General features: G+C 35.6%; 1 protein-coding gene across 1 annotated transcript in view; it reads left to right on the top strand.

The window, feature by feature from the left end:
* The window catches only part of LOC132706942 (uncharacterized), a 238,400-nt gene that overhangs the window by 20,338 nt on the left and 205,582 nt on the right, over nucleotides 1-12,480 (top strand). The window lies entirely within an intron of this gene.

Genomic DNA, 12,480 nt, shown 5'->3' with positions numbered 1-12,480 from the left:
CATGGAGAAGTTCTTGACAAATTTTCGAAAATAACTTGCTAATCCAAGAAATTGACGCACTTGCTTAACGTTGGAAGGATAATTCATATCCAATACCGCTTGAATATTCTTCTTACCTGGCCTCACTCCTTCTGCACTGATTTCTCTCCCAAGATATTCTAGAGTAGTTGCAAGAAATACGCACTTACTGATTTTTAAAGTAAAGTTATGTGCACGAAGTTGGATTAACACCTTTTTTAAGCGTTCTAGTCCAAGGCGGACGTTTGAATTTGGTGTTATTCTCATGAAAACTATAAATTTCGGTAGGCATGTTACCCACGGTGTTTAGATACGCATAAAGTGCATTGGCATTCTCATGTTGTGCGGCTCTAACAGTTCGCGATATATTATCGTCTTTAATACCGTCGATTACTGCGTCAATCAAATAAACGTCAGGTATATTTATGTTAAGTGCCCTTAATTTAGACATTTTTTTAAAACAATAATCTCCTATGTTTTGTCCCGGCTTAGTTTCGTAATTAGCAGCGTCCTTTAGTAACTTGGAAAATGGAACAGACTTACGGAAATAGAGGCTCATTGATGTTTTAATTTCAATCCAGCTTGAGTCGTACTCCAAGTTCTCGTCGTACCATTGACGAGCGTTACCTCGTAATCGTCCGGAAATTATTCGAAGAATAGTATCATCGTCCCACTGATAACGTTCTGCCAAACTATCCACTTTACTCAACCAATTATCCACCATCACGTCATCCCGACTTGGGTCAAATTTTGGCACTAAAAGTTCGTCTCCCGCGCGAAAGACCGGCTTACGCCTTTTTAAATCATTTAATTCTTTCCTCAAACGTTTTATTGTCCGTTTTCTCCTCGAGCTATTATCGGAAGAGCTATAACTCGAATTCGAACTGTCACTATCACTTCCCGAAGACGAGGATGAACGTTCTTTCCGTGTATTACGCTTTTCACTTGTAACTGTTTTCGATTTAAATCTTCCCATGACGTACAATAATTTTAACTTGTCCGAGAAGAGAAAAAAAAAAAACGAAAACGATTGTAAGTGATTTTAGTAAAATCCCACCGCTGCTTTGTAAGGATAATCAAAATAAAAATAACGTAATGAAGCAGAATCGAGTCTAATCCTCCCGGTTCGACAACTACGTCTTAACTAACTTATCGTAAACCCAAAAAACATCGCATAATAATACCCTAATTATCTCCTCACCGCAACTTGCCCACCCTGTCCTTTTTGCCTGAGACGCCGATACATTTTACGATCGGCAAAAAAAACAAGGCGGCGCCTCTTTGTTGCGGGGTCTTGTCGGATATGACGTAATAATATAAATATTCCAACAAGAGGAACCTGGATGACGGAAACCGGAACGATAGAAAAGAATGGAGGAAAACCTTGTATTTTGACCACAATATTCCATAATTCCGTACTGTATTTCGTGAATAACTCTTTATTCCTTTCTACTTGTCACTTGAAGCAATTAGGTAGAAGAAAATATAATCGTAAGACAGGTCTCAGGTTAATTTCACTCAAGCCTATTTGGTCAGTTGTCCTTTTGGGTGAAATGAAGACGATATGAGCCGTATTGTGGTTCCGCCGCTGCTCCTGATGATACATTACACGCGCGTTAAAGCTGGCAACGTGGTTAAAACGATTTCACTTCAAGAGACAGTCGAGTCGAGGTGCACCAAATGTCACGATGTTAAAATTAAGGCCTACGGGGAGCAATTTCACAATATAAGAGCGGTTTATTCGGTTAGGGGAGGCCCGCGCGCAAAACCTCAATTATCGTGCAGATAACCGTTTCGTTTTATTTTTAAATAAAGCTCATCGGAGAGAAAGAAGAACGACGTTTGGTTGCGCGTTGTCGCGCGGATCAAATTTGGGACGTCATTAAAATGCGGCGTTGTAAAAAGATATCGGGAATACGAGGCGACGCTCAGTCACGTTGTCCTATTTTCGCAGACGGACAGAGATAGAGAGGGAAAGAGACAGAGTGGACGTCGGCCGAGTAGTTTTTAAGGGGAATCCTTGACCCTGAACTTTTGCCTGACTGCTTAGTTAAAGGACAAATTTGAATGAAATCGCGATCGTATACAGGGCGTTGCATGAAACGACGTGAATTTGTTAGGCGTAAATTCTTTTGCCTAAAGTAATGGAAGTCCCGTTAAATCGTTTTTGATTCACAGAGCGTGGAAAAATTATTCTTAGTTAAAGTCGAAAAAATAAATAGAATGGTTTCATTTACATTAAATTTTTTTTAAATTATTTATTTACTTGAACTTGCCCTTGTTTGAATTTTTTGAATTCCATCTTAATGGTAAGATTAGAACAATGTAAGATAGAAGAAAAATTGATTACTCTGGGGGTATTGTAAGGCATTTTGACGGATGTGCTCATTTCGGTCATAAAACAAATCCAATGTACCTGTCCTGATAGAGTTCTCCAAACGATATACTGTTTTTATGACATTATCAGGTGTTTAACTTTGGTAAATTTTTATGAAGGTCTAACCGCAGAACTACCTCGCTGCGATTTCTCTTTATAACCCTCAATAAATAGATTCGCAATTCCACAGAACATATATATGACATATTCTACACTAAAAGTAGATATTTTTTTTACTTCACGTCGAACTAATTCTATTGCCAGAGAACTAAGTTTCGGCGAGGTATTGTTTCTTCTTAAACTGGGTTTCAGCTGTGTATGGGATTAAAATTGCAGATATATGGTGCAAGACGGATTTAAAGCTTTCTTTCCTGACGGTATCGTGGCTATCAAACCAGGTCTCATCTAAATGTTTGATGCAGATATTTTTAGCACTTCGAAATTCTTCTTGATTCCATTAGAACTTGTCTCTCATTGATGGTCTTGTAATAAAAACCAACGCACGCAGAGTCTCTCGGCAAGAGTCAATGTTCAAGACACTATGCAACTTATGTAAAGTTTTAATTGTTAAATCAATATTCTTCTGATAACGCATCAAATACAACCGCCTCACTATTCCGGCAGGTAGACATTTTGGGTCCCACGATCTTTCCGCGTTTTCCGTGTTTTAGTCATCTCGGACGGAATTTTCACGAACATCTAATAAAAATCAATTATTTACATTAGATTTTGTATTGCTCTCCTAGGAAAATATTTTAGAGTCGTTTTATTAAACCATTAAATTGGAAAAAGCTTTTTGATATAGGAGGTCAACCGATCTAATGGTAGGAACTGTTTTAGAAAATTTCCCTACTCTTAAAATACAACAGTCCGCACGGCACAGTTCGTGTTGGCTAACATCTTAAATGCACGTCCTGAAAAGAATGGTTCCTTCCATTTTACAACAGGCGGGTCTTAAACTCATTCCGAAGTCAAAGTCATAAAAGGTTGAAAGAAAGGTATATCGTTTGATGAATTTTACTATTCAACTTTTATTTACTATTTTACAAATTCAATTTATTTAAAATTATAGTACCTATCTGCATGATATAGAGTGGAACAATTTCTTTGCTTTGCTTATGGGTTGACCAATGGTCGTGACGACTGAAAGTCTGCTAATTAAATATTTATTACCAGAGGAAGTAAGCACCACAAGGTTGAGCTTAACGTTACAGACCAGACTGTTTCTTGAAATGACCTGGTTTTAAAAGAAACTATTTAATAAATCCTTTGTTGGTTTACAAAAAAAAACTATTTATTAAATATATCGGATATATTTACAAAGGAAAATCGGATTTCTGATACGGGAGCCTCTAGTGAAAAGAACAAAACGAAAATAGCGCGGATGCTGAGCATAGAAATGAATTAAAACTTGCTAGAATGAATAAGGCACGTGGTATGCGTGACCTTCGTCAAAGTCAAGCGGAAAACAGAAAATCCGAATCTCAAATCCATTATATACCTCTTATGACAAGCATTTCCATATCGGTAAACGGAAGATCCCAAAAGCGGAAGTCGAGGGCTAATTTAGTGATAATGAAATAATAATTATTTTTTGACTTCCAATATACACAAAAATATCCAATCCAGCTTCGAGCACAATCACGAGTATTTACAATACTTTAGTCTTTGTTTGAAAGTGGTCAGATGTTTTCTGTATATTAAAAAAAAACAAAGAAATTACTTTTAATATTTTTTGCACTGCTCTTGTGTCTAAAGAAACTCGTGGCTAAAGTAGGGTTTTTAAAACTTGTTGGATAATATTCTGTATGCCATTAAAAAGTGCCATTTTACAAACCGGTTTTTCATGGTCAATTTTTAGTTTTCATCTCGAAATCGAAATAAATTTAAAAAAAAAGTGAAAATTGAGAAAGTGAAATCCGAAAAAGGAGAAAGGGCAGTGACGCATGTGAAAAATATGTTTTAAAATTTGACACAAAAAAATTGTGCGGGTTATTTTACAATTTTTTGTAATCATTTTTTTTATTGATAATGTTAAAAAATTGTTGCTTCGATTTTTCTTTCTATTTTTGATACGAGTTAACCTAGTTTTTGTTTGTAACCTGCCATTGAGCTCTATGTTTGTTGATTGCAAATTATAAGATAAATACAATGAAAGCTTTGTGGTCAGCTCTAATTAACAGACATCTCCCATAACCGGACAAAATATAATAATCACTAGATTATTCCCAAATGTGATTAAAAATCTCCCATAGGTGAAAACTCTAATAGTCGGACGATATTTTAGGTCTGTTTATTAGAATGTGTATTAAATTCGTTAATTCCCCTATTTTGCATTAGGCGATTCCCCTTTACTTTGCTTGAGAGCTTGGTTTTGATGTTTATATTTTGTCTTTAGTTCAGACAGGAAGAATAAGAAAAGAAGAAAGAGTTTCGGTTCGTCATTTGGCAAAGGGATATTGGGAAAACGCAAGCAGCTGAAATAACTAAGAATAAAGATGATATCAGGACTACTAGTTAAAGAAATTGTGACAAATTTGGGATATACAAATTTCGGGTGCCTTCAAAAGCCGCGCTTGCATATCTGGTGAAGGTACTGCAGTAAATCAAGTTAATGTTGAACGATATTTAGAGAAACTCCCACTATGTTGCTAAGCTACAAACCAGAGAATGTATACAACGCAGATGAAAGTGGACTTTTTTTGAGAGAACAATGTGTGAGTGAAAAGACTAACCATTTTGTTTTGGGAAAATATGGCTGGTGACAAAAAAGATGTGTTTGTGAATTGAAAAGCCGCTCGTCCTCGTGCTTTAAAAAATGTTGCTATTAAGGATCTTCCGGCGACATGAAAAGTAAATAAAAAGAAACGGATGAAGCGAGAAATCATATCTGAATGGTTGCTCCAATTCGAACGAAAAATAGCTATCCAAAAAAGGTACGTTCTTTTATTCTTGAACAATGCCGGCTCTCATGTTCGTGAACTGAATCTGAAAAATGTGAAAATTATATATTTGCCGCCAAATACAACTTCAGTTTGTCAGCCATGGGATCAAGTTTATATATAAAATTTGACACTTGATTTTAAAGCATGTTTGAACCAAAATGGAAGATGTTCCAAGTGAACTTACATAGACCATCAATGAGTTCCAGGCTTTGTACTTCATAGAAACAGCATGGCAAAAACGTAATGTCTTGACGCCTACAAATTGTTTTGCTGAAGCTGGATTTGAAAAAGTGAATTATTATCGACAGTTGGTGAGTTATTGAGACATGCCAAACATTTACCCCCAAAATGTAGAAGATTTTGTGGACTTAAAGATAAAGATAGATCCATAAGACTTGATTTACAAGTGTTGGATATTGTCAGCATAATGTAAAAGTATAAAATTATCTTAGTATAATTAGTGAATTAATAATAATAAGTAATACTGATGGATAAATAACAAATATATAAACAATAACAAACAACGAATACGTATTAAAAGGTATCACAACAAAGAAAGTCCTTAATATTGTAATAGGCGAAGCGTAGCAATTTGTCTTTAAGAGTGCATTTGAATTTTGTTTGACCAGTGATCTCCTTCAGTTCGATAGGCAATTTATTATAAATTTTTACAGTCAACACAAAGGGACTATTTGCTGTAAGAGACAGTCAATGTGTAGGTATTTTTATGTTAAGATTCGGTCTTAAACTGTACTGAATATCTGAGTTTCTTGAGGGCATATAAAGATTAGAGTTACTTTTTACATACGTGGCACAATTTAGTATGTATATACTAGGAAGTGTCAATAAAGAGTGTTGTGGAAATAGGTTCCGACATGAAAAATTCCAGGGCTTAAACAGTATAGTCCGTAAAATGCGTTTCTGCATCCTAAAGACTTGCTCCGCACGTGGGGAACCTCCCCGACAAACCAAGGCGTAGTTGAGACACGAATAGACATACGAAAAATAGTACATAGACTTAGAAGGTAACAAAAGAAGAAAAGGCCGTTGACAAATTTCCAAATTTAGATACAGAGAGCGCAGACTCATTTAAAGAAGGTAGACCAAATGACTCAGAAGAAGCTTAGAAGAAGAAATGTTGGCAGCATCGTGCAGTTCCTAATTGATAAATTCATATGGTGAAGCTCTATGTTAAAGAAATTTGCTAGAGATGATTTGACTGCATTTCAACACTTAAAAAATCCAGAAAGTTACTATCAAAATTGTCTTTTTTAACACAATAGAGCAAGGTTTCGTCAGACAAACATTTTATATATTTTTGAAAATCCCAAGGACTAAATAATATTTTAAAAATTTTCTTATAAATACTTAAAAAATGAAGCGTATTAACTGTTTTTTTTTTCGCCTTATGTATGTACACCGTGTGCCAAATAAAACGATCCACTATACGATCCGGAAACCCATAGGAGATACGAAAAAAGTTTCGTACAAAAGTTTCTTGGACTCTCCTGAAGATTTAAAATATTATAATTCTGTTGATACAGGGTGTCCCAAAAGTGTACCCTCCGACATCAACTTCGTTATTTTAAATGGAACACTCTATATATATCGACATTTTTGGAATCCTTGGTTAAAATAAAGGTCACTTGCCTAAGAAATTCCTATTCGAATTTTGCATAGTTTAGGCAGAAATTGAGGTTATGTGTTTTTTTTTAATATTTCGATTGCTTCATATAAAATTGTGTTGGGACGCTACTGATCCCGCTATTGCAACAAAAATTTAACCACATACTAAGGAGATGATGCACTACTCGATCAGCTTGATATAGGTTGTCCGAAATAGGTGGTGCCGTTTTGGCGAATTTAATTAACAAAATCTCAAGATTTTCAAATGGAACACCCTATATTTTTATTCAGACATCAAAAACAAGGTAAGTTTGTAATTTATCTTATATTTAAAGTTGCCTACATTAGGTCACTTGTTGGCAGTATTAGGTCACGTATTAAATAGCAAAGACACGATACTACTTGTTTTAAAGATATAATACTCCAGATATATGAATAAAAGCTATTGCTAACAATGTTCATTAATACGTAGAGATTTTGAGAAAAATCGATTCTATAATACACACTTTAACAGATTTAATAAAACTTCACAATTAATATTTAAAGAAACACTTAATAATTAATTATCTAACTTGATTGAAAATACCGAATAACAAAAATAAATAATTAAAGATTATAGGTTAACCAAAAAAATATAACTTATTTAAAATACAAATGAAATATATACTAACAAAAAACTTGACAACTATGAACTTTTTTAATAGAAATATGAAAAACAACAAACAATATTGTCAAAGTTTGTTTACCTTAGTGCGTCAAAAAAAAAAGATTTTGCTGTCATAGCCAATTACATTTTGAAATATTTTGATATTTTTTGTTTTGATGTCAGATAAAACTAGCATTTTAAGAGGAACATTTTTAGCTAAACTTTATGGATTGAATTAACGAACATTTTTTGGTGGACGTTTTTTTAATAGATTTATTTATTCAAATTTGTTACCTTGGTTAGTTAGCCTATAAAGTTTAATTACTTTAATCAAGTAAGATAATTATCCATTAAATGTTTCTTTAAATATGAATTCTGAAACACAAATTAAATTAGAACAATAAATGTGTTGTTAGCAATAGTTTTTATTCGTATGTTTGGAGTATTTGGAGTAAAATATATTGTGTTTTGAAAATCTTGAGATTTTGTTAATCGAATTCCCCAAAACTGCACCACCTATTTGGGACACCCCGTATAAGCCGAGGCTCCTCTGTTAAACTGATTGAGCAGTGCACCATCTCCTTAGACTGTGGTTAAATTATCGTCGCAATACCAGGATGAGTAACGTCACAACACATATCAAAATATGAAAAAAAAAAAAAAACAGATAACCTCCATTTCTGCCTAAACTATGCAAAATTCGAATAATAATTTCTTAAGAAAGTGACCTTTATTTTAAGCAAGGATTCCAAAAATGTCGATATATACAGGGTGTTTCATTTAAAATAACAAAGTTTATGTCGGACACTTTTGGGACACCCTGTATCAATAAAATTATAATAATTTAAATATTGAGTGAGGAGAGTCCAAGAAACATTTGTAGGAAACTTTTTTCATATCTCCTATGGGTTTCCAGATCGTAAAGTGGGTCGTTTTATTTGGCAATGAGTACACATTATTATGATATCTATGTATATTTAATATAACCGGAACCGGAACCGTGGGTGTCCCTTTATGGTAGCTTTCACTGAACATAGATTAATAATTCTCACTGTATATGTAGAGAATTCACATATTCACTTTTTTTCCTTAAAATCACTCAAAAAGTGCGGGCCCGTACATAAGAAACACGCCGTATATTGAGTGGAAATGTGCCGCAGAGATAAAAAACCTCCACTGCGCGGTTGTCAAAACGAACCCGCGCTATATTTGTCGTTGTTTCAAGGCACGCATACGTATATAATATAAAACCAAATTGGGGGGGTAGGGAAAGTAAATAAAAAGGGGAGTTTTTTTTTCGGCAGATCAATAATTTACAACCGGGGTTTTTTTTTTCAGTCTCATATGTGCCAAACGAAATTACCGACTCGCAGTTTTTTACCGATCCAACGTCCTCTGAGGTTTTATTTTATATAAATGTTGCAATGTTGCGATTAAATTGCCTTCTGATCTTTTGCTCCTGTTAATTTGCCAAAAAGTTTGCCGGTTAATATTCTTTTTACGTGAAAATTAGTTATTTTATATGAACTTTTTATTCAGATTGTATAAAAACATGAAATACGTTTTCTTAGAATGGGAAATTGTATGCGAACCTTAAAAAATGCAACTAGGATTCGTGATACAAAAAATGCGATATTTGCTAAACCTTTGCATTAAGAACCGTCAAATATTTTTGGGAGCGTTTAGTCACTAGATTTTTGTGTTTCCGATTGTATTCTGGATTTTCCCCGATTTTTTCTAAATTTTCCCGAAATTCCCTCCCAATACGCTAAAATTCCATCCGAATACCCTGAGATTCTCAAGAAATTCCTTACTATTCTACATTAAAATAACTCAGTGATCAAGCCTTATATGCCGAATAATTGATGGAAAATTAGTGTTAGTTTTTTTTGTTTTGGAAAAAAGGTATAAATATTTAAAAATTTTTTAAAATGAAACCTTTGGCATAAGAAGAACTCAATTGACATTTACTTCGCTTTCTGATTCTTTAACATGGCAAAACTTGGAAAATTTCAACAGCAGCAGACTCAGGAACTTGAATTGAGTAACATCAAAGTTTCTACTATGGACAGCACACAAGGTTATAAAAACAAATTTCCAGGGACATATAGAATGGGTCTTTGTGAAATTTGGAAAAATCTTAAGTGTGTTCTCATTTCTAGTGTTATCTTTTCAAAAAGTGTATTTTGTGATTCAGATTTTCTTTGATTTTAATGTACTACTGTTATTTCTATCCAACTCAATTGATTTTGCCCTTAAATAACCATATGCCTGAACTTCTGGACCCACATTGACGTTTTTTTGCACTGCCGAAAAACTCTTACGTTCCGCCATCAACGTCCCTTACGAACAATTCCCGGCGTCCTCCGAGTAAGATGGGAAGCCCGAGGTAGTCGCCCAATGAAAAACGACGCCATCCAGAAGAGAGGGTTCCCGCAAGACGTTCCCCGACTAAATTCAATAAGCGATCGTAAATTGATATTCGCAGATTCGATGATCGAGGGAGGAATAGGTGTGCTAACCCCGTTCAAATTTTAGTTTTTGAAGTATCGCGACGAGGGGAGGGGCTACGACTTTATCACTTCGCGCGAAAATGAAAGTATTAGGATCGATTAATTATCTGGTAGGTTTAGCCAAACTTTGAATCTGTGCGTGTCGATGGTGGAAATATATTTTTTTTCAAGTGTTTTTCGTGTTGCTTTCCCTTTTTGCTTTACTATTTATCCACAATAAAACATTTCTTTAACTGTGTTTCATGGCTGCAGTAAAACTCAATCGACCGCATTGACGATAAACAAACATCAATGGTAGCCGGTTGGATAATTATGTATACCTACGTTTAATGTAATAAAAAAAATGTTGGCTAAAGAATTGATTTCACATATTTTCTGTTGCAATGGTAATGAAATAAGGCTGGACCCTTTTATAGCATGCTTTTAGGACGTTTAAAGGATCACTTTTTAAATATAGTTATATAGTTATTATAGAAAGGGTGACTATGATTGTTTTCACTGTTCTATTAAGCCTCTGCTTGGTGAGACAGTTCTTGAACCACCCTTTAAATAGTCGTTGTACGTTCAGGGTAGTTTTGGCAAAAGTATTAAATATTTTTTGCAGACACCCACAAGCGATGTCGGAATTTAAAAACTCTTCAATCGAACTGTTGTAAGGGCAGCTATAAGAAAATGGAGAGAGTCCCTTCTTATAGAATGTGAAAGTTGCGAAAGATAAGCCGGAAGGCATATGCGATTTCTGAGGTGCTATCGGTTCTGATGAAATCACACGGCTCCATAGAATCCCCATCAACTGCTTAATTTTATCAATGGGTTTGAATATTTACTTTCACAATACTAGCGCCTTAGATCCAAGCTACACGAGTTTAAACTTGATGTTGTATCTTCCAATTTTGATGGAATATGTCTAAATTAAACATGGTTGAACAGTATTATTTCGAACGGGGAGTTATTTCATTAACGCACATTTGATGTGTTTCGAGGAGGTCGTGGTAACGAGTGCTTCTACCAAACTACACGGGGGCGGTGTCCTGATAGCTATCCGTTCCGTGTTGGAAGCAGTACTCGTACCCGAAATTCAGAAGAGGCTGAAGATCTATGGATTTCCTTCAGAGCTAACTGCCTCCAAATTGACGTCGGTCGAATAGTCGAACAGTTAACTAATGATGTGTGTCGTGTTTGTTGTTTGTTATTTGGTGGAGGAGCAAATTATTCCAGAGCAGCATAGTTTTTTCCCAAGCAGCGTATACCGAGTACCTAGGCGAATGTATGGACAATCCTGTTCAGGTTGACGCAGTCTATACCGATTCTAGCACGCCTTTTGATAAGATAGACCATAAGCCGCAGCTAGTTAAACTGTCTGAGGTCGGTGTGGACGGGGTGTTATTATTAAAGTCCGTATTAATGGTTAAAGCTCGGATATACACTCTGCCACCTCCGAGGTCTTCTTTGTGAAAAAATTGGCGGCTATCTAGGCTCATGGTTCTGTCAAAATAAGCTTGTTATTTTATTGTCAGTCTCGTTCCTGCTGCTTACGTAGGCATCGAGGGAGACTAAATGACCCGAGATTCGTCCTTGAACAGGAACCAACTGGCAGTTGGGGGTTGTAATTGTAGCACTTTCTAGACTACAGGACATAAAGCGAGACTACGAACGCTGGTAGAAATCCTGACAGGATATTGACTAAGACAACTCTGATTGTGTTTTTGATACAAACTCTTTATGAAAGCGGTGCTGTATTTCCTCGAGGGTACTGAGTTTTTTTTAGGAGGAAGAAGGAAGACTAAGGGACGACATAATGGATATTTGAATGGAACTCCCCATTCTGGATGCAAGATAAAATAGGAGATGGGGAAGACAATCGAACTATGACGGATGTTCGAGCTCCAAAGTTCAAATCGTGGTATTCGTTAAAATTTTACGCCTCCGGTTCGGTTTTTTTTTGGGGAAAGATTTGGACGTTTTTTTTTTTTACGATCCCGTCCGCGACGCCTATACGCGCGGGTTTATCGCCCTAATGTCCTATCCATGTTTCATTATACGGCCGATAAAAAATAAAAAGGCAAAATTTTTAATGTATATATGCGTCCGTAGCGTGAATTATTCTTTCGCGTCGTTCGAAAAAAAAAAAAGACCGCCCCGGTGCGCCCCGTTTCGGCAATTTACGAGAACTGCGCCCCAAATCGTATGACGCCCGGGTTTAGGGTAATCATCGTAATGGATGACGATTCCGTTGATTTTATTCTCGTATTTTTTTTTTGTTAATTTCGGAAAAATGCAAATTATTAATGCCGGAGCTTTTTCGCCAGAGCGGGGCCGAGAGTGGCCCCGTTATTTAATTACTTTGACGGTTCG

The sequence above is a fragment of the Cylas formicarius genome, unplaced genomic scaffold (assembly GCF_029955315.1).
Source record: "Cylas formicarius isolate icCylForm1 unplaced genomic scaffold, icCylForm1.1 PGA_scaffold_9__14_contigs__length_23061073, whole genome shotgun sequence".
Lineage (NCBI taxonomy): Eukaryota > Metazoa > Arthropoda > Insecta > Coleoptera > Brentidae > Cylas > Cylas formicarius.
Note: the sequence above shows the minus strand (reverse complement) of the source record. Positions and strands in the feature narration are given on the sequence as shown.